The sequence below is a fragment of the Cavia porcellus genome, unplaced genomic scaffold, assembly GCF_034190915.1.
Source record: "Cavia porcellus strain 051 isolate PalLab524CR breed Dunkin Hartley unplaced genomic scaffold, mCavPor4.1 scaffold_16, whole genome shotgun sequence".
NCBI lineage: Eukaryota > Metazoa > Chordata > Mammalia > Rodentia > Caviidae > Cavia > Cavia porcellus.
The window spans coordinates 17,289,951-17,312,270 of NW_026947499.1; the positions used below are offsets into that span (position 1 = coordinate 17,289,951).

The 22,320-nt window shown below is 40.0% G+C and overlaps 1 protein-coding gene, 2 non-coding genes and 1 pseudogene across 5 annotated transcripts in view; 3 read left to right on the top strand and 1 right to left on the bottom strand.

The window, feature by feature from the left end:
- Sppl3 (signal peptide peptidase like 3) overlaps nt 1-22,320 on the bottom strand; it is a 111,670-nt gene that overhangs the window by 75,737 nt on the left and 13,613 nt on the right. The window lies entirely within an intron of this gene.
- On the top strand, nt 15,958-16,080 carry LOC111754037 (U6atac minor spliceosomal RNA). Its single transcript, XR_002788770.1, has one exon. It is a non-coding gene; the product is annotated as a U6atac minor spliceosomal RNA (small nuclear RNA).
- Nucleotides 16,084-16,154, top strand: Trnag-ccc (transfer RNA glycine (anticodon CCC)). The gene has a single exon. It is a non-coding gene; the product is annotated as a tRNA-Gly (tRNA).
- LOC100714250 (cofilin-2-like) lies at nt 16,775-17,311 on the top strand (annotated as a pseudogene).

The window sequence follows — 22,320 nt, forward strand, 5'->3', positions numbered from 1 at the left end:
TACAAGGCAGGCACTTATGCTGCTGAGCTAAGTCCCCAGCCCCCTGGGATCTCATTTTATTAAAAAGCTTTTGTACTTTATTAAAGCAAAAGAAACCACCAACACAGTGAAGACAGAATCCACACAGCAGGAAAATTTTTTGCCAGCTGTTTCTCAAAGGATTAATATCTAGAACATACAAAGAGCCACGTACAGTGGTGCACTCCTGTAATTCTAGCACTCAGAAAGCTGAGGCAAGAGGATCATTGCAAGTTCAAGGCCAGCCTGGGTTACAAAGTGAGCCCAAGGCCAGCCTGAACTGCATAGTGAGACCCTGTCTCACAAAGACAGAAAAAAAAAAAAAAAAAATAGGGGGCTGGGGATTTAGCTCAGCGGCATAAGCGCCTGCCTTGCAAGCAGGCAGTCGTGAGTTCAATCCCCAGTACCGATAAAAAGGAAAAAGACAAAAAAAAAAGATTACCCAATTTAAAGTCCCAATCTAAAAATGGGCATCTGAAATGAACAGACATGTCTCAGATGCAAAGTAAAAATGGCAAATAACCACATGAAAAAACGTTTGGTATCACTGGTCATTTGAATAATCCTAGCACACAGGAGGCTGAGGCAGAAGGATTGCTACGAATTTGAGGCTAGCCTGAACTACATAACAAAACTTTTATCTCAAAAAACCACACACAAGAACAAAAAAAAAAAAAAAAAAAAAAAAAGCATGGCAAAAGTACTAGAATAGTGAAAACAATTATGCAAATTCTGACAAAGAGTAAAGTCACATTGTCTACTGTCAAGACTTAACATAAGGTTACAATAATCAAGTCAGATTCATACTGATAAAAGAACACATATATCAATGGAACAGATAGAAAGCCCACAGTCCCCAGACTTAAAAAAGATGCAAATGAGGCTAGCGATTTAGCTCACGGCATAAGCGTCTGCCTTGCAAGCACATGGTCATGAGTTCAATCCCTGGTACTGATTTTAAAAAAAAAAAAAAGATGCAAATGCAAATTCAATCCAGAAGGGGCTGGGGATTTAGCTCGGCGGCATAAGCGCCTGCCTTGCAAGCAGGCAGTCGTGAGTTCAATCCCCCGTACCGATAAAAAAACAAAACAAAAAAAAATTCAATCCAGAAAGACAAAATAATGGGCAAGTCCTGAAGACAGGTGACACAGTGTCACAGGAGTTTGTTTTCCTTGCCATTCTTTCCTAACCTGGCTCCTCAGCAGAGAACAGTCAGCAGTACCACAAAGGCAGCCACGATAAAGAAGCACAAATTAAAAGGGTTTGTGTTGGCTCACGGTTTTGTAGAGGACTCACTCCACTAGCTAGCTCCAAGGCAATTCAACACAGCAAAGGGGCTGGCAAAGAAGGCTTGCTTACAACATGGTGATAAAGCAGAGAAAGATCTGGGGAGGAGGAAGGAGGGAGATACACCCTTCAGGCCAGGCACCCAGTGACCTAGCTCCTCCACCAGGCTTCACCTCCTATATCACATTTAGCTATAAGCTTAACAGTGTATCAATAGACTAATTCATTATGAAAATCACACCCTCTATGATCCAATTACCTACCTAAACCCCTCCTACAAGTGCATGAGGTTTTGGGGAGGCATCTAGATATAAATCATAACAGATTCAATGGTCAACCTGAAAAACAATGGTAGCTGAGCAAAGGATATAACAGTGGCAAGAGATGTAAGTAGTTAGTTTGGGGATTTAAGGCAGCCTACAAGAATCTGCTGATGGAGCCGATGTGAGGTATGAGGAATATAAAGGAGTCAAAGAAAATGTCCAGATTTCTTTCATAAGCACCTGGAAGAATGGAGATTATATTTACAGATACAGAAAAGACTGAAGAGTAGCGGGTCTAAGATTAAAGTAGGTTTGTTTGGGTGTGTTAATTTGAGAAGCTTATCACACATCCCAGAGACAGGGCATGGGATGGGGGAGGGAGAGAAATATGGGATGGACATTCAGTAGAAATATAAACATGAAGCTGTGAGCATGGAGATAGTATTTAAAGCTATAAAAATGGGAGATGTTTTGAAATGAGACAGGTACAGGGAGTGGTGGGAAAGTCAAGAAATTCACAAAAAGAATGAAGATTTTTACATTATGGCAGAGAACACTACATTTTTGTCTTAAAAAAACATAATACAGAAGAAATCTAATTTCAACAGTTATTTTTAGGTTCTAAAATTACTAGGAACTTTTTCAGAGTCTAACTTTCTGCAATGTCTGCCTTTTCTCACCAGTACCTACTACTAAGGTTATAAATAAGAGCAAAACACAACACTTAAATATTGAAAAAAGATGTAAGTGTCCAACAACAGGGATTTTTTTCACTAAGTTATAAATAGAAAAGTGTTATAAATGGAGTTTCATTTTTTTAGCTTAGTTACTGTTGTTTGGCTTTTTGTTTTGTTTTGTTTTGTTTAGGGTGTTTTTTGCTGTTGCTGCTGCTGCTGTTGTTTTTGAGACAGGGTCTAGCTATGTAGTGTAGGCTGGCCTTGGAACTCTCTGTGATCCTTCTGTCCCAACCTACTGAGTGCTGCAATTACAAGCCTGCCACCACGCCTGGCTATAGATGGACTTTTTAAAACTATTAAAATTTAGGTTGTAGAAGGCTTGAGGATACGGGAAAGCACATAACAGAAATGATGTATTAATGGGTATGTATATTGTTACATGTCCCAGGGTTAGGATACAGCTTTACAGTAGAGCAACTGCCTAGCACAGCAAACATACACACAATGCTTATTTACAGTGTACTGATATATGACTGGATACATATACATATTTTTAAAAGATGAGATATATTTAGGGCAAATATTATTAGTTATTTCTGTAAGGCTTATATTCATAATTCTTTTTCCTGTATCTTCTGCCCGGTACATTTATTTTTGTAATTTTTAATTAAAATATGGATGTCAGGTCAGGGGTTTAGCTCAGCAGCCTAAGTGCCTGATTGGCAAACTCGAGGTCATGAGTTCAATCCCTGGCACGCGCACACACACACACACACACACACACACACACAAAACATACACACACACACACACACACATATATACACACACACACATAAACTAGTTAGAAGGCCTACATATTTCACAAGAATGGCTGTGACATCAAAACTGAGAATATTTCTAACTGGCTGAACTATTATACTGCTTTACTTTATGGCCTGATGGTAAAGGCCCCATACATCTAGGGAGGCTGATTTGCATGAACTCAAATAGAAGACAGTTACAGAAGCTCTGGCCAGAACTAACCAGCCAACAAAATACTGTATCTTTGGTGCTTGTAACAGGGAAGCAACCCCCTGACCTCTTCCAAGAAATCTCCCACTGTATATTTGATACCTGCACTTGGAATGTGCAGGTATGGCCAGAATAAAGTTTCTTCTGCTAGCCTCTTCCATTTGATTATTTCTCAATTCCTTCTCAGCTATCACCATCCTGGTCAGAGCTACCCAACCCCTCTGCTATGGAATGTTCCAATGGCCTTCAACTGTGCCCATTAACTTTCCCCTCTTTTCCACCCAGCATTTGGGTCACTATATTTTGGCTCAAATACAACTTCTCAAAGAGGCATTCCCAAATATTCTGTTTAAGATTTTTCACCCTGTCAATTTTAGCTTATTTTAATCCACTGCATTTCTAAGAATCTGAGTATTTTTGCTTATTATCTTTATTGTCCTCCTAGACCAAGTTCCAGAAAAAAGGAGCTATGCCTGTTTTATTCTTGTGTATGCCCAGCATCTAGAATAGTATCATCAATGATACCAAGTTCTCTCAGAAATCCTAAATGAAGCTCTGAAGAAACTTCAGTTCTAGACACTCAGATTTTTTTCCCCACATGCTAAGTCAGAATGGTGATGCCAACCAGGGATTTAGCTCAGTGGCACAAGTGCCTTGCCTACCAAGCATGAGGTCGTGAGTTCAATCCCTAGTACCAAAATAATAATTATGATTATTAAAGAATGGAGATGCCAGTCATCTAATACCAATTACTTGTTCCTTTGCATAAAACCACTTTGCATGGAATTCAAGAGTGACAGTGAGACTATCTACTTAGTCAGAGGAGGCTCCTTAAGCTCCCAGAGCAAACCACATATCCTGCCTCAATTTATAAAGATCTATAATAGCTGGATATTCCAAGCTTCATTTTGTAAGTAGGCCTGCCTGCTTTGGGGATCCTTATATTTCACTGTGAATGATGAGATCTGTAATATTCAGAATCAGTCCTGACTGGCGGTGGGGGTTCCCTCAACTGGGAGCAAGCAAGTTCACCCCCCAGAGGATACCACTTACAGACATTTTTGGTTGCTGATACTGGAGGGCGCAGTGAGACTGACACCTACCTGGTAGAGACCAGGAATGTTGTCAAACATTATTTTTTAAAAATTGGGGGTCTGGGGATTTAGCTCAGCGGCATAAGCGCCTGCCTTGCAAGCAGGCAGTCGTGAGTTCAGTCCCTGGTACCGATAAAAAGGAAAAAGACAAAAAAAAAAAAAAATTATAGGAGGACTAGGTGTGGCGGTACATGCATGTAATCTCAGCACTTGGGAGGCTAAGGTAAGAGGATCACGGGGAGTTCAAGGCCAGCCTGAGCTACATAATGAGTTCAAGACTAGCCTGAACCCAGATATCTTGCAACTGTGTGTGTGTGGGGGGGGGGCACAAACACCTCCACTGTGGGCCAGACTTCAAGACAAAATATAAATCAAATGTGCTCACATACTTCTTAAGGATAAGCATCAGGAATTGACATTCTAAATAGTTCTCTATCACTCTAAGGAAGCCGGGAGTTACCATTCCAATCCCCTACAGGAAGAGTCACTGCTCTTTAATCATGCCCACTTGTTACCAGATTTAATCAATTTTTACCTGAGCAATTAATCTCACAGGTTGGTCAAGTTTTGTCCCACCTCATGCCCACCTTGCAAGTTCCCATGTTTTCCCCACATTAGACCTGCTTCATTTTGTGGCTTTACTCTATAAAAGTCCCTTTTAAAAGTCTTTGGCAACCCACTTGAGATGACTTTTGTGTCTCTCAGAAGCTTTCTTTCTTTCAATAAATATATTCTCCTTTAAAAAAAAAAAAAAAAATCAATCTTTTCTGGGTGTGGTGGCCCATGCCTATAATCTTGGCACTTGGGACGCTGAAGCAGGAGAGTACCATGAGGTTCAAGATCATCCATGGCTATCCAGCAAGGTCAGTCTGAATTACACAGTGAGATCTTACCTCAAAAAAGGCAAATGCTAACATCAAATTTGTTGTAATTTTGTCCTATGACAACTTTTTCCAATGCACAAAACAGTCCAACACAACAAAAGAGAAACTTTCTGGTCCAAAATGTATTTAACAGTGCCATGGTTCAGAAAATTCTATTTAGGATGAGGCTAGTGCTAAGTGGTGACTAGCACTACTGACCATTGCCATGTGGCAAAATCTGTACTGAATAGCATTTCATTTAATCTCCAAATTGTCCCTGAGAAACAAGGACAATGATGGTTCTTTTTACAAATGAGGAAGCTGAGGCTCAGAGAAGTAGGTCCCTTGTCAATGATCACATGACTTAGTAAGAGCAGAAGTGAGATGTGTACCCAAGCTATCTGGCCTCAAGGTCTAGCCTTTTTATACATTGGCTCTGGGTTGCTCTACTCACTCACTGAGAGGAGACTGGTGGCTTATCAAAACCTTTCTGGAGGTGCCTGACTTTATCAGCTGCCACCATGGACAGCAGAGTGCCAGGCTACTCAGGCAATGCTTGGTTATCACTCAGAGGACAGGTTCTTCGCAGAGCTGTCTCAGTCTGTCTGGTCCTGCTCTCCACTTCTTCCCGCACTTCAGAACAGTCCTTGGCCCCAAAGCTCAGCTCTCCTGCTGGCCCCAAGCTAGCGCCAGCTTTCTCCTTATGGAGGAAGCGTCTTCTTTCTGGCTTTAGAAGTAGGCCCTGCACTCTCTCCCATGAAGCCCGTCATCTGGGCAGGATCCCTACATTAACTCTGGAGCCACAGGGTCACTTCATACTTCCTTTCAGATTGGGAGGACTGGAGCTGCTAGGTTGGCCAAGAACTCACGGTCTTAGAAAGGAGTGAAAACTCCAGAAAGCTTGAAAAGTGACTGCTTTACAAGGCTGGGAATGGAGGTGCGGCAGGCAAGTGCCTTTTCAGTCTGTTTAGGGGAGTGAAAGCTGCATGCCCTGCAAGCAACCTGCTTGTGAACAGCAACTCTGTAGGGCTTTCTGGGAGCCTTGGGAGTCTGATGGCCAAACCAGAAAGGAACATATCTGTAGGAGATCAGAACAGTCAAGGACTGATTCAGGGGCAACTTATTCAGGGCTGAGCAAATGACGCTGAATTATAAATAGCCATCCTTTCTTCCATCCATCCCTTCATCTATCCAGCATGTATCTAAGGAGCTCCCACCAGCAGCCAGGAGTGCATGAAGACTGCAGGTACATGCCTCTCTTCAGAAGCATCAGGAAAGTGGAGTGGCTAACATGCTAGTACCATATGACACTGTGGAGTTAGGAAAATCAGGACTCTTAAGCTTAGCTCTGGTCACTTCCTGGCAGTGAGAGCTTACAAAAAAGAATTCATATACCCAAGCCTCATTTGTTTCATCTGTGTCACAGAAAGACCAAAAATTCTTAACTCAGAGAGTGCGGTTTTGAGAAGTCAGTAAGATAATGGGTCTAAAATGCTTGGCACATGGTAAGGTCTCAATACATAAAGACAATAGCTACCATTTCTTGTACACTGGCCAGATCATTAGACGCATCAGTTAACACAATCCTTGACACAAAAGGAAAATGTGATGGTCACTGAAAAATCAGGGACCTATAGCTCAGCAAATTAACTAACTTGAAGGAAGCTGCCACTTAGGTTTTTTTCCCCCAGATCTGTCTGGTTGTAAAGCCTGTTTCCCGCAATCTTGTCTCCCTCTAACTAGAATTTCCTGTGCTAAGAATGAAAAATCAAAAAAAAATTTTTTTTTGTGTGCTGGGGATTGAACTCATGACCTTGCGCTTGCCAGGCAGGCGCTTCAACCACTGAGCTAAATCCCCACCCCTGAAAAATCAAGGTTTTAAGGCAAATTTAATAGCTAGGAAGGAAACACAGTACACAGTGAGTTGCCAAAATGTGTAATGGGTCAGTTCAGTGGGCCCTGGAGAAAAAATTATACATTTCAGGATTCTGGATTATTCTAAAGCAGGTGTCGTTTTGTTTTGTTTTGTTTTGTTTTGTTTGAGGTAGAGTCTATGTCGTTTAGGCTGGACTTGAACTTGTGGAGGGTTCTTGCCACCTGAATGCTGGGATTACAGGTGTGCGCCACCATACTGGGCTGTTGTTAACGTTTTATAATGGAGACTAAATCCAGGGCCTTGGCACTAAGCCAGTGATGGCGCTCGTTTACCACAGCAGGTTGTTTGTATCATTAAAAGCTCTAAAAGGTTCAGCATTTCTGCACTAGGCTATATCCTCGACCCTTTTTAAAATTTTTGAGTTAGGGGCTCACTAAGTCAAAGTTGCCCAGGCTAAGTTCAAATTTGCTACCACCTGCCTCCGCTTCCCAGAGTACTGGGATTTACAACAGGCATGCCCCACCATACCTGGTTTATAGTATGTTTTTTAATCATTCCTGTAATTCTGAATCTCTTTATGAATCTAACAGGAGGTAAGGATTCTCTCCCAGACAAAAGCTTGTAAGCAATTTATTTTTGTGCACAATTTCCAGGAAGCTTGTGGATCCTGAGGTCCATTTATAAAGCCCATTTAAAAACTTTCATCTAGACTAATATTTCCTAAGTTTGGGACACATATCCAAGATCAGTTTCAGGACAAAAAGTTTCATACCCTAATATTTATATTTTACACTTACTATATCTACTATGTATAGCAAATTAAACTGACTTACCACATAATAATGGTATGTTTTATCTTCTAAAAATATACTTACAGCTGGGATTGGTAGTACATACCTAAAATCCTAGCACTCTGAGAGGCTAATGCAAGTGTATGTTAAAATTGAGCCCATTCTGGGCAACTTAGCAACATCCTGAAGCAAAATAAAAAAACACTCGGAATACAGTTCAACATAAAGGCTCTGCGTTCGATCCCTAGTATACTAAAATTACACCACTTGACCATCAGGAGCACTCCCAGAGGACCCATGAAATAACCTATTTTCATTTCTCCAAATCTAATGGGATGGTTCTTCTCATCAACTAAGAATAGAAGGGTTTCCAGCCTCTACTTTCTTTCCTTTTTCCATGGAGTCTGCCTACTGTCCCCAAAGATGAAAACCTAACTCCCTGATGCCAATCAAAATTGAACCAGAAAATTGTCCATTTGTGCAGCTCTAAGTGTACATATTTATTCAAAATTCATTCAGTCAACACCATTTGCCCAGTAGGACAGTCTATGTTCCATTTATTGCCAAAAAAATATAGAATCCCTGGTATCCAAAGAACTTGACTGATGTGATCAAGAAAGCACTAGAAGCCAGGTATGGTGGCACATGTCTTAACACTTGGGAGGCTGAGACAGGAGGATTGTCGCAAGTTCAAGGCCAGTGGGAGCTACAAAGTGAATTCAAGTTCAGCCTGAACCAGTGAAACTCTGCCAAAAGAAAGAAAGAAAGAAAAGCAAGCAAGCATTAGATTTGTAGTCAAACTAGAATAACCACTTACCAGTCCAATCGTTTAAATATCGTATGACCAAAAATTGCATATCTTTTTTTTTTTTTTTTTTTTTTTTTTTTTGGTGCCGGGGATCAAACTCATGACCTCGCATTTGCCAAGCAGGCATTTACACAGCTGAGCTAAACCCCTGGCTAAAAATTGTATATCTTTTCATTAATTTTTTTGTGAGATACTATAACAGGAAATGCAAAAACAACCATTTTATTAAATTTTTTCAGTGTGAGAATTGACTGGTTGAGCTGGATATGGTGGCCTACCCATTTGGAAGGCTGAAGCAGAAAGATCACAAGTTCCAGGCCAACCTGAGCTAACAGTAAGTTCTAGGCAGCACAACTGTGAGTGGGGGGTGCAAAGAATCAACCAGTTGAAACAACATCTGCCCAAGATGTTGGGATAGTCAGTATATAAACAAACATACTGTCCAGGTGACGCTCAGGGTAAACTGTTAAGTGTTAACAGTTTACAAATTAAGAGTCCATAGGACATATTTAGATTGCAAAAATTCTTTAACAAAGGAATTTACATTTTAAAGTAAGTGTATTTCCCATAAAAATAACCCAGATTTCTTTAAAACCCAAAAAATTTACAAATTAATAAATTAAATTAAATCAGAAAAATTAGCCACTCTAGGCCAGCATTCATAAAGACTGACACTTGTGTGATAATTTTAAAGGGGCTTCCCCACTTACCACCATTCCCCACTGGGCCCCTATCCGGCTGAGCTCACTGATATTGTATGCTGAGCCACTGTATTTCTAATGTTCCTTTAACCCAAATCTATTGACAAAGGAGGATCAGCTTTCAGTAAACTATATACTCCTTGAGGATGGGACTATAACTGATTCTAGATACAAGGTAGTTCCCAAATGTTGCACTGTAGTTTTCTTTGATAATCAAAGGAAATTTACTGCCTGCATCACTTGAACATCGTCAGGCAATGAACAAACTACAGAAATGAGTAATAAAGAAATTTAAAAAGCACAAAGGTTTTTAGTTCCTAGAAACAGTACCCCCCCCCCAAGTCTTTAGGGGATAAACACAAGCCAAAAAGTCATTAGTTTCCGACACTGCCCCTTTGTTCAGGTTTTAATAACCTGGGGGCTGGGGATGTCATAGAGAACTTGCCTGCATTTATGAGGCCTGGGTTCTATCTCCAGCATCATTAAAAAAAGAAAATAATCAAGAGACTTGAGATGGGCAAATACAGGAGCTGCTAGGGGATGATAAGTGTCACAAACTGAGAAAACCTAACCATTTAATAATCTATTACTGAATTTGAAACTTTTTTTTGAATTTGAAACTTTAACATTCCATTTCAAGTTCCTTGTCTCTGAAGTTTTTAATTACAAAAAGGCAAATCGATTACTTGGCTAAAGGCATGAAGGTAACACTGAGTTCATCCAGATCTGGAATTTTTGCATTTATTAAAGGTATGTCCTTGGAAAAATCAATTCTCTGATCTGTAAAATCAAGACATAAGACTTAGTTTTAAAATTCAGTATTTATTCAGCACCAGACCCTGACTCCAATGCTAAAGATACAACAATAAACCAAACAAGAATGGGGAGACAAATAACCATGTAAATCAATCCATGACATAATCTTTGAAGAAATATATAAGGCAAATGCAAAGGAGGAAATAAAAAATTACAGAGACTAACTCTGAATGGTGACAGCTCAAGATAATTCAAGAGTGGTGATGGAGGCAAGCAGATAAAGTAATATTTCAGCTGAAATCTAAATGGAGTATCTTTGTTAACTGAGAAGAGGAAAGGTGTCACAGGCACAACTGTCTGTGAGGAATAACAGAAACAATGACTGCAAAATGCTGAACTTGGTGGTAAGTAAACACTCAGCAATCAGTTGCTATTCTTACTAGCCCATCCATAGTACTCTCAGCTTTTATTCAAACAAGGCAAAGCTAGCCAACCCATAGATCAAAAGGACAGATCAATCACCCAGCTAGGTTCAGGGTCTGGACTCATCAATACATACCACAATTATGAATTTTATTTTAGGAGCACTAACGCAGTGTCACTTGTTAATTCCTCTTCTTCCTTGGGATGGATGCTGTATAGAAATATTAACTTCTTAAATCTCTAATCCCACCATAAAAACAAGGAGCAAGAAGAGGAGAGGAGCCTCTTTGATTTAATTGATATACATTTGTTGTACCTAAGGAAATTCTTATTTCCCACCTAACTTTTTTGGAGTTGTGTGTCTCTGGCAAACTGTCAAGTTTTCAGTTACATGATTAACCTGAAAGTCAAGGATGGAGGTTCAAAAACACACTCTAGACATTTTAAGTGTTGTTGTTTGAAACCTCTGCAACAGTTCCATAAGTGACAATCACTGATAAAATGCATTGAGTACTATGTCCTGAAGAGACGAAGAAAGCTCGTTCCATCTGCTGCTTCCCCTCCCCTTCTCCCTTCAAATCCAACTAGGTTAAGTTTTAACTTCCTAAAGGCCATAAAACAAAGGCCTGAGGTACTAGCTCCTGACATCCTGGGTCTTCCCTATCCGGTAGCCCCGTCACAAATTGTGTTAATTGCATCAGATTGTATTAGATTGTACATTCTTCACAGAAATAGCTTCGTTTATATCATAGTAATACCTGTAACTGTAAATGTGTGTCTTCCTTTTCCCCTGGGTAAAAGATTGATATGTTAATCAATGCTCTCTTCTGTAAAGAATTGTAAAATCTTACCCAATTGATATGTTAACCATTGTTGCCCTCTACAAATAGAAAGGTTGTGGTGCTAAAGTAAGGTAATTATGTCAGGAAACTCAGAGATAAAGTCTGCTGACTATGCTAATCAAGATTGGGAAGTATGTCAGAACCAAGCCACACAGGAGCTAGGTGACCTAAAAATAAGCTGTGCAAAACAAGACAGTTAATCAACTCTGACCCACTGGTCGCCCCTCATGATCTGACCAATCACAAATGGACAAATCACCAACTGTTCTGCTCTAACTGCTATGATTGGCTTCTGTAACAATGCTTGCTTGCTTTGCGGTTTTCATCCTTAAAAACACCAGCCTTGCCCCAACTCAGGGTTCTCCGTTTCCACCTGTTTGGAGAACCCCGTGTACACGGAATAATAAAAACCCCATTGTTTTTACATGAGAGCGAGGCCCTTGGAGTCTTCCTCGCGACACCGGTCTAACAGTCCCACATGCAATATTAGAACTTCAGTTCATATGTGATACTCTCAATATGCCAATGGCTTCTTTTAAGGGTTTCTTTTTACTCACTTTACAGATTTAAAAAATGTAGTTAAAAAAATCTTATAACGAATAATGCTGGAATTAAAATTCATACTTACTCTGCCCCTCGATACCTTGCTTTATTTAATCACTAGTGACCAGTTTAAGCCAGGAAAAACACCTCCACAGCTCATGTACTTATCCTTTAGGATACCACCTCCCTGGAGGTAAATCCTGAACCAGAAGTCACAGACACAAGAGATTATTCACCGAAGCAAAAAGCCCCATTATGGGGCTTAACATTCCTAAGTCTACCCAGAGGCCCATTCTTCTTAATAAAATCTGCATTGCCTGAGACCCCATCCTTGGGGAAGCTGTCCTTTATTCAAAAGAAACTACCTACCTTCCTGAAACCTTCCCATCCCAGATGCTAACCCTGCTCTACAAAGCTTCTGGGCAATGTCAGTCAGTCAGGTATAGGTCCCTCATTTAAAAATAAATTCTAAGGGGCTGGGGATTTACTTAGTTCAGCGGCATAAGTGCCTGCCTTGCAAGCAGGCAGTCATGAGTTCGATCCCGGTACCGATAAAATAAATAAATTCTAAGAATGAGACCACAGAACATTAAACCAACACCGAGAACCTTTCCTAATGACTGCACTAGTATGTAGTTTGGCCATAGAGCCAACCCTGCTTCAGAGATACCCTCCCACAGAAGAGAACACCTCAATCAAAATTTGTAAATTACTGATATGGGGTAGGGCTGTGAGGCACACAAAGAGGCATCTGAAACCCTACCCTAGGTCAACCTTCTTTTGGAATCACTTTCCAGATGGCTGGGTGGTCCTTGTGATCAAGCCAGAGTTGACTTTCACGATATGTGGGCAACCTGCAACAAAATGCGGACAAAAACTGTCCAGGAAACCACTAGGAAGGTTCTGGAGTCTGCAGTAAACCAACAGGGATGTACAGCATGGGTGGGGCCTGCAGGCCCAGGGCAGGGTTTAGTACTGGGTAGGGGTGGCTTAGAAGCACCACATCTTCCACAGGTATTCCCTCTAGGCACCATTAGGCCAGTACCTCCCCAGGAGACTACTGCAGTCAGCCAGCCCCTGCTTCACAGTGAGAAACTTGCCCTCAGCTCTAGCCTTCACTCTCAGGTGGCAATGTGCAATCTAATGGCAATGTTCAAAAAGGTAGACCTGTGTTGAAAGGGATGGAGTGTGATACTCAGGTGCTAGAGAAATGTAACACAGAAAAGGACATTGTGGCCTAACGTTAAGAAAGTGAAAATAGGGGCTCGCTGCTGACTTGAGTCACAACTTAGTTCCTTCTCTCAGACCTTGTGTTCCCATGGCACCTAGAAGAGACTCTTAGGGTGCATGCAGGGTAATATGAGGCAAAGAGGTTTCCAATAAGGACCCAATAGGGGCGAGGGATTTAGCTCAGCAGCATAAGCACTTGCTTGGCAAGTGCAAGATCATGAGTTCGATCTCCGGTACCAAAAAAAAAAAAAAAGAAAAGGAAAAAAAAACAGTAAGAACCCAATGAACTGTGCACTCTTCTGTGGAAGACCAAGACCTTCAGATCTTGAAATTTGTTTTTATTAATTATCTCCACCAGGGACAGCGGCACCTAGCAACAGTTTCCAAGATCAGGGAGCCATGGGCAGTTTGGCCTCCCAGTGGGAGCTAACTGGTTGGCTGTTAAGGGAAAGTCACAGGTTCTGGTGGTTGGGGCCGGGATGGGAGCTTGGTAAACAGCAGTTTGTAGAATGCTTGGCAGGACAGCCAATTTCTCCAGTTATGTTTGCGAGAAAGGAAGGAAAGTAACAGTTTAAACCATGGGAGGGTTCCAGTGAGAATGCTAAATGAAAGGTTTCAGACATAAATCAACAGCCAGGTGTAGTGGCACATGTCTATAACCCCAGAATTTGGGAGGCTGAGGCAGGAGGATTACTATGAGTTCCAGGCCAGAATGAACTATACAGACCTTGTCTCAAAAGAGTAAACAAAAATAAATCAATACCTTTTTTGACACAGTGCATTCACCTATAGTAGGGATATTATTCCCACTAATAACATTTAGAAGGGTTTCACACTGCTTGTGATTAAAGCATAGCCACGCCAAATTTCTCATAAACTGTCATACTTTCTCTTATAAAATCACCTTTGGTCTACTGCCCACAGGAAAACCCAGTAAAGAAATTAACACAAGTATTAACTCTTAAGTATTAGAATACTTGTGTTAATTTCTTTACTAGATAACCAGTTTTTTGGGGGGAGGGGGGATGCATAGGGAAGAGTTGTTCCTACAACTTAACTAACCTGGTAGTGGACAGGTAGTAGATTAGCATCATTAGAGCAGGGTGTGGTGGCGCATGCCTGTAATCCCAGCACTTGGGAAGTTGGAGACCACCCTGGGCTACAAAGGGAGTTCAAGGCCAGTCTGAGCTGAATGGACTCTGTCTCAAAATGACAAAAAAAAAAAAAAAAAAAAAAAAAACCAATAAAGTGGTTAAATGTAGAACTTTCAAAATAAGTGTTCATTACCAATGTTCGGTACATATATTGTAAAAAAAAAAAAAGATTGTAGTTCAAGGAATTCCATAGGTGGGACACTATTACACAGTATAATGACTATAGATAACAATTATATACTGTACATTTTAAAAAGCTAGAATTTTTATTTTAAATTTTTATCTATTTAAAGAAAAAACAAAATGAAAAAAGGTAGAATTATACAGAATTCAAAAAAATTAACACTAAGAAATCGCTAGTTGGTACGTTATATATATTGTCATCTTAAAAATGATTGTTCAAGTTACAAAATCTAGAATTTTTAAAGTTTTCACTATAAACAAAGGATATGAATATGGTAATTTAAACATTGCAAGATGTATACATGTATTGAACATGCTCAGCTTTTGTTATCGGTTAAAAATTTAAAACATTTAAAAAAAAAGAACATATCTGCAGATTCTCTATGTAGCCCAATATGGCCTGGAACTCATGGAGATCTTCCTGCTTCAATCCTTTGGAGTGCTAGGATTACAGGTGTACACCGCCATACCCAGCTGCAAATTGAGAATAAAAGGAAAGTAATACTTTTTTAAAAACAGAAGCAGAGATAAATAAAAAATAAAGCTGGAAGGAACTGAAAGCAGGCTACCACATAGAAACAAAAACCAAACATCTCAGTAAACTGAGACAACAGAGTTTGTGTGGAGCTGAGGCAGCTAGAATTTGTAGCACAGTGTGCTACTGGAGAGGAAGAAGCTCTGCAGATCTGCAGAGGGGTTCCCCTAGTCTTAGATTTCCAAGTACACAAAAAAGAAACCTCCTGCAACATTAGAAAACAAATTACCAGAAAGCAACAGATTCAACAGAGCTAGCAAAAAACTGGGCACAGTTTGTGATCCATATGTTAGAAAGAGAAATCAGAGTCAAACCACAGAGTCTCTATAGGGATCACACCTTACCATGGTTAAAACTGGGAAGTCCAAGAACAGAAGAGTTATGACCTGCCACAAAAATCTTCACAAGGATCAAACTAATCTAAAAGTTATTAACTGTCAAAAGAATAAAATCTGACTATCTTAAGTCAATGTCCACCAATATAAAATATAAAATTCATAATGCCCAGGCATGCAAAGTAGGAAAAGATGACTCAGCCCAGAAGAAAAAATAAACAGGCTTACATAAAATAATGAAATTAGAACAAGATATTAAAACAGACATTAAAAACGTTTAAGTGTATTCAAACATAATATGGAAAGAGAAATGAAATTTTTCAAAAAGACGGAAACAGTGATTTTTAAAAAGTATCTCAAATGAAAAATACACTAGATGGGAATAATACATTAGACTCTAGAAGAAAAACACTGAATCTGAAGATATAGCAACACAAAATAGGGCCAAAACTGGGGATGGGGGAAGCATACCTCAGGAATCTATGAGACTGTATCAGGTCATCTAACATAGGTGTACTAGGGTCCAGGAAGGTTGGATGTGTAAATGTGTATTTGAAAAAAATAGTGTGTATGAAAGCAGAGGTTAGCACTCCCCCTTGACAAGGATGGAAGAGGCCCTTGGGCCTGACCACACACATACAGTTAAGGCATTGCCACCTACTTCATGGCATCTAACCACTGTTTTAGAGAGCATTGGTGATTCAATGGTAGAATTCTCGCCTCCCATGTGGGAGACCCAGGTTCGATTCCTGGCCAATGCAGTCCTTCCTGATGGGTGTACCTCTTTGCATTGCAACTTCCCTTTTAGGGCTGGGGATTTAGCCCAGAGGCGTAAACGCAGTCGTGAGTTCAATCCCTGGTACTGATGATTTAAAAAAAAAAAAAAAAAAAGCTATTGTGAATGAAGTTGTCTGTCTCACCCACCTAGACCATTATTGGTGTATAGAAAAAAATAATGGCTGAAATTTCATACAAATGATGTAAACTATATCCACAGATCCAAGAAACTGAACAAGTCCTGAGCAGAAGCATAAAAGCCAAGAAATATTTGATTCTCAGTAAAAAAAAAAAAAAAGAATAAAAAAGAAAAACCACCTCCTTTACTACCAAGCCTGGGAACAGGACTGCTTCAGTTTCCAGGCAGTCTGATATGAAGTATACTTTTTTTTTTGGTACACCCCCCACCCCAAACTCATGACCTTACGCTTGCCAGGCAAATGCTTATGCAGCTAAGCTAAATCCCCAGCCCATGAGGTATACTATTAAAAAGCTTTAGGGGCCGAGGATTTAGTTCAGCAGCATAAGCGCCTGCCTGGCAAGCGTGAGGTCTGAGTTCGACCCCTGGTACCAAAAAAAAAAAAAAAAAAAAAGCTTTAAAAGTCTAGGGCCACTCTTCCTCCTCCTACCAGTTCCACTCAGCCCAAGCCATCCAGTGTGCGCGCTATGGTATCTGGAGTTACAGTGAATGATGAAGTCAAAGTTTTTAATGATATGAAAGTAAAGAAATCACAAAAGGAGATCAAAATGCAAAAGAAAGCATTGTGTCTTGGTTTCTTCTGTTTATGATGACAAAAGACAATTGTAGAGAAAACAGCACATCTTGGAGGATGACATTGGTGATACTGTAGAAGACCCCCGCACATCTCTTGTGAAGCTGCCTCTGAATAACTGCTGATATACTTTGTATGATGCCCCTACAAAACGAAAGACTCTGAAGGAAGACTACCTAGTATTTATGTTCTGGGCTTGTGAAAGTGCACCGTTATAAAGCAAGATGACTCATGGTTGCTCTAATGATGCCATTAAAAGGAAATTTACAAGTATTAAACAGAAATATTCAGGCTTGGATGACATTAAGGACCATTCAACACTTGGAAAGAAATTGAGGTGCAATGTAGTAGTTTCACCTGAAGGATAAGTTATCAGTTAACTGCAATCTGGATCATGAGGGGCTTTCAGCTCAGTTCCCTGGAATAGCATTAGGCTTCGTTTTTGTTTTTTCACTTTCCACTGGACCACTCCAAAGCAAAGAATGAAAGTGATACTATTCACTTAAGCAGCCTGTCGGTGACTGCCACTAGACTCTTTAATATGGTCACTTTTATGTACCGCACAAGGAATGCCTTCCTATTTATGTTAGCCAAAACAACTGGTTATATGCCTGCCTTGCTGCAAGCATTACAATGAATGTGATTGTCAATGTAAACAGATTAGAATACAGCAGAGGATAAGCTAATTGAATGCCTTAAAAGTACCAGTCACGGGGCTGGGGATTTAGCTCAGCAGCATAAGTGCCTGCCTTGTAATCAGGCAGTCGTGAGTTCGATCCCTGGTACCGATAAAAACGAAAAAGACAAAAAAAAAAAAAAAAAAAAAAAAAAAAAAGTACCAGTCACTGGTCAGATGGTAAACTTTTTTCAGTATTATTTGTAGTTGTACTTATCTGCAGTTCTATGAGCAGCTCAGAATTCTTGCACCACACCTGGCATGGCAAGCCTATTTTTGTGACATGGCAGCACAAATATAACACTATGCATTAAAAAGCACTTTTTCCATAATGAGGTAAATCCTCTGAAAGAATGCCAATTGTTTCATTCATTATGTCATCAGTTTACCCTAATACCTCAGTGTTCATTCTTGTTACCTGTATATCTTAAATCGCTGCTGCAGTACTAATACCTTAGTGTTTTCTGTTGTGTGTACTACTGAATAGGTATAGAGGTTTAACATTTACCATGTGAGTCTTGCAACACTAAAGATAGTTTGAATATCAGAGTCCCATCTAAAGAAAAGTTTCATGGCATAGTATGCATGAGTAATTGATGAGGAACTTATAAGGAACAGGCCAAAGCAAACCCTGAACATCTGGAACAATCAGAGTAAGAACCAAACAGGGCTAGGGAAGAGAGCTCAGAGGTAGAGTGCTTGTCTAGCATGCACAGTGTGTATTCAACTCACAGTACTGCCACAAAAACAATGAAAAAAAAGCTAACAGTTCCAAGAGATTTTTTTTTATTTACTATGAACTATAGAACCTGAATTTAATGAATGAAGAGATCTTCCTTCTGCTAACCTCTGCTCACAATTAAAAATTTGAGCTATAAACAGCTTGCCTCGGGCCAGGGATTTAGCTTAGCTATATAAGCACCCGCCTGACAAGTGCAAAGTTGTGAGTTCAATCTCTGATACCACAAAAAGAAAGAAAGAGGGGGAGGATGGGCGGGCAAGCCTGCTTCTCTGTAATTCTCTAAAGATCCTTTTCTATGTTTCTTTTTTTTTTTTTTAAGGCATTGTGTCTTGGTTACTTATCTCTTAAGTAATCTTCCTTCTTGGTTACTTCTGTCTCATTGCCAAGACAAAATACCTGACGCCCAAAAATGGAGGAAGGAAAGGTTTATTTTAGCTTACAGTTTTTGAAAGTTTCAGCCCATCCTCAGCTGGCTCCAAGGCAGGGTGGCATGGCTAAGGGGCAACAGTTCATGGTGCCACAGTGGCAAAAAAGAAAAGCACACATCCTTCCCTCTCATACATTGTATGCTGGTTACGCACCCAGGGGTACTCACACTACCAATCCCAGTGCTAGACAATGAACCAATCACAAATGACTCAGCTGTCTCTATTGACTGCATGAGGCTTTGGGGGAACATCTAAACACTATAACATGCTGACAATATATATAAAGTTAAAGCAGGGCCAGAGATACAGCTGAGTGTCACAGCACAGGCAAGCACAAGGTCCTGAGTCTGATTCCTGGGACCAAAAAAATTAATTTAATTAAATTCAAGCAGCAGAAATGTAAAACTAATAAAGTATGCATCTATTTTTCCAAAGATACTTTAGATCGTCGTACACATGAACACAGCAGTCTAGGTCACAAGCATTTACATCTTCCAGAACGTCACTTTTCAATATGGTGGCTGACAAGTAACCACTGATCCCACTGAAAGGCAACTAGTCTGAATCAGAAGACTTTGACCAGTATGATGGCATATACCCCAGCTACTCAGAAGGCTGAGAGGGGAGGATGGCAAATTAAGTTCAGCTTGGACAACTTAGCAAGACCTTGTATCTAAAGTTTAAAAAAGAGTTTGGGGATGTAGCTGAATGGTAAAGTGCATGCCTACCACATATGAGGCCATGGGGTCAATGCCCTGTACTAGCTGGGAGGTTTTTTATTTTTTTGTTTTTTGTATACTGAGTTAAATAAATCACTGGCCTGGGTATGGTGGTACCCACCTGAATTGCATTTGGGAGGCTGATACAAAGGGGTAAGATTTAAAAGAGAGCCTGTCTCAAGAAACAAAATCTGTTACTACTATTATCACAGGGCTGGGTGGGGGGTGCAGTACTGAGGATTGAAATCAAAGCCTTCGCACAAAGCTGTATTCCCAGCTGGTTGGTTGGTTGAGACAGGGTCTCAGTAAATTATTGCCCAGGCTGTGTTCACACTTAAGATCCTCCTCCCTTAGCCTCAAATAGCTGGGTTGACAGGTACGCACCACCATGCTCGACTTAATTTTATTTTTTAATGTGGCCACTAGAAACCTTTAAATTATATATGTGCCTTGCATTGTATTTCTATTAGACAAACCTGCTCTAGCAAAGCTCATATTTTACAATTAATTCTTCTAGTGATTACCTTCCTGTCGAAGTAGTATTATGAGCTCCTCCATACAACATAGCCCCACAAAAAACCCTGGAGCCATCAAAACTATTCCTAGTCTTGAGCCTACTGATGATGCAGCAGCAAGATGCCAGAGTACTTTAATCATTTACCCAAAGGGAAGGAGTTACTTAACTGAGACTTTCTTCCAAAATGATTCTTGTACCTATAAGAAACCAATGGTAGAAGGGCCTGGTGACACATGCCTGTAACTCAGCACTCGGGAGGCTGAGGCAGGCAGATGGCTGCAAGTCTGAGGTCAGTCTGGGCTACATAATGAGTTCAAGGTCAGCCCGCACTACAAACTGAGACCTTGTTACAAAATAAAAAAATCAACAGTAGCTCGAAGAAAAGAATCTCTGATACACATTAGCTTCTTAATCTATGCAAGATTATAATACATATATATACACACACACACACACACATTTTTTTTTTGAGATGAGGTCACTTTGTAAAGAAGCAAGCTGGCTTCAAACTCACAGCAACCCTCCTACCTCAGCCTCCCTGTACTACACTTTTAAAAACAGAGCTAACTTTTTTTTTTTTTTTTGGAGACAGGGTCTCTAAGCAGTTCAGGCTGGCCTTGAGCTCACTTTGTAGCCCAGGCCGATCTAGAACTTGCAACGATACTCCCACCTCAGCCTGATCCTCCCACCTCAGCCTCCTGAGTGCTAGGATTACAGGTGTCAGCCACCACGCCAGGCTCCAGAGCTAACATTTTAAACCACTACTTTTTTCTCTATAAGCCCTTAGTTATACAATCACATAAACAAAAAACGTAATGACATACAACTTCACACCAAGATGGCTATAATTTTGTTAGTGAAGATGCAAATAAATTAGAAACTTCATATATTATTGGTGAGAATGTAAATGGTATGTTTGTTTTGGAAAATAGTTTGCAAGAAAACACGGTAGGGCCTGGGGATTTAGCTCAGTGGCATAAGCGCCTGCCTTGTAAGCAGGCAGTCTTGAGTTCGATCCCTGGTACTGATAAAAACGAAAAAGACATATACATGGAAGAGAGACAGAAAGTATACTGTTTGGGGACCATAAGATAAGCATGAGAATTAGTGTAGGGGAGATACACTGTTGTTTTAGGGGTCAGTGCCAAGTTGGACTGGTGCCATGTGGAACCATATGAGGAGAACCCATCAAATTCTCTTTTTCAGTTGGGTCTTTATCTGGTTCGGGGATTAAGGTGATAATGGCTTCCATAAATGAATTAGAAAGTACTCCATCTCTTTCAATTTCATTGAAGAATTTGAGGGATACTGGGATTATAACATTCTTAAAGATTTTATATAAACCGTTTACATGTTTTCTTTTGATTTTTCTTGCAGAATTAGCCCAATTCGGTAAAATGTTGCATGAAAATTCACTTTCACAACTTTGGAAGGAGGTCGAAATTGATTCAAGCTACTGCTGATGACTTGGATCAAAGTTAGAAAGATATGACACAGAGAAACACAGAATGAAGACCTTGATTCAGATAAGGCAGAAAATATTAATGTAAATAAATACTTGACTAGTCAAAAGGTTACAAAAAAAACTAGGTAGGAAAATGTTAACAGGTTCTTGCTAGGGGTACCACAAGACAGAATGCCAACACTGCAATTCAATGTTGGAAACTGTAAAAAACAATAAGCTACAAAGCATTTTAAGATGAGTGTGGTGGCACATTCGCGTAATCCCAGCACTTGGGAGGAAAGTTTAAACTATGCTAATAACAAAATATAAGTAAAACATTCTATATCCATCAATAGTAATACTAAAAATGTACTTATGATACCTCACTATCTCAACTCAAAACCTTCATAGTAGGATTATTATATGTTCTAATCGAGCTAATTAGAATCTAAAGGATTTATGGAGAACAGGTAACATTTTTAGAATAAACACACTCAAGAGATTGTTTCCTTCAAAACTGCCTATGTTTTGATGACTAACAGACCTGCCCAGGAAGAAAAAAATCTGACAATTTGGTTACTATTCACTTGTTTTTTGAAAGTTTTGTTTTAAACTGTCAAGCACTTTATACACCATCTGAATACAGGACAACTGATGAACAATTTGCACCCTTTTGTGGTTGTTGAAGGTTTCAGCAATACATGCCAAATAAACCTTCCAAGTATGGTATAAAAAATATATGCCCTGGTAGACAGATGTGAAGAGATCTTACACCTTGAATTTAGAAATGTATCCTGGAACTCAGCCACCGATCTTTATTCACGCAGTAATAAACCACGTGACATTGTGAA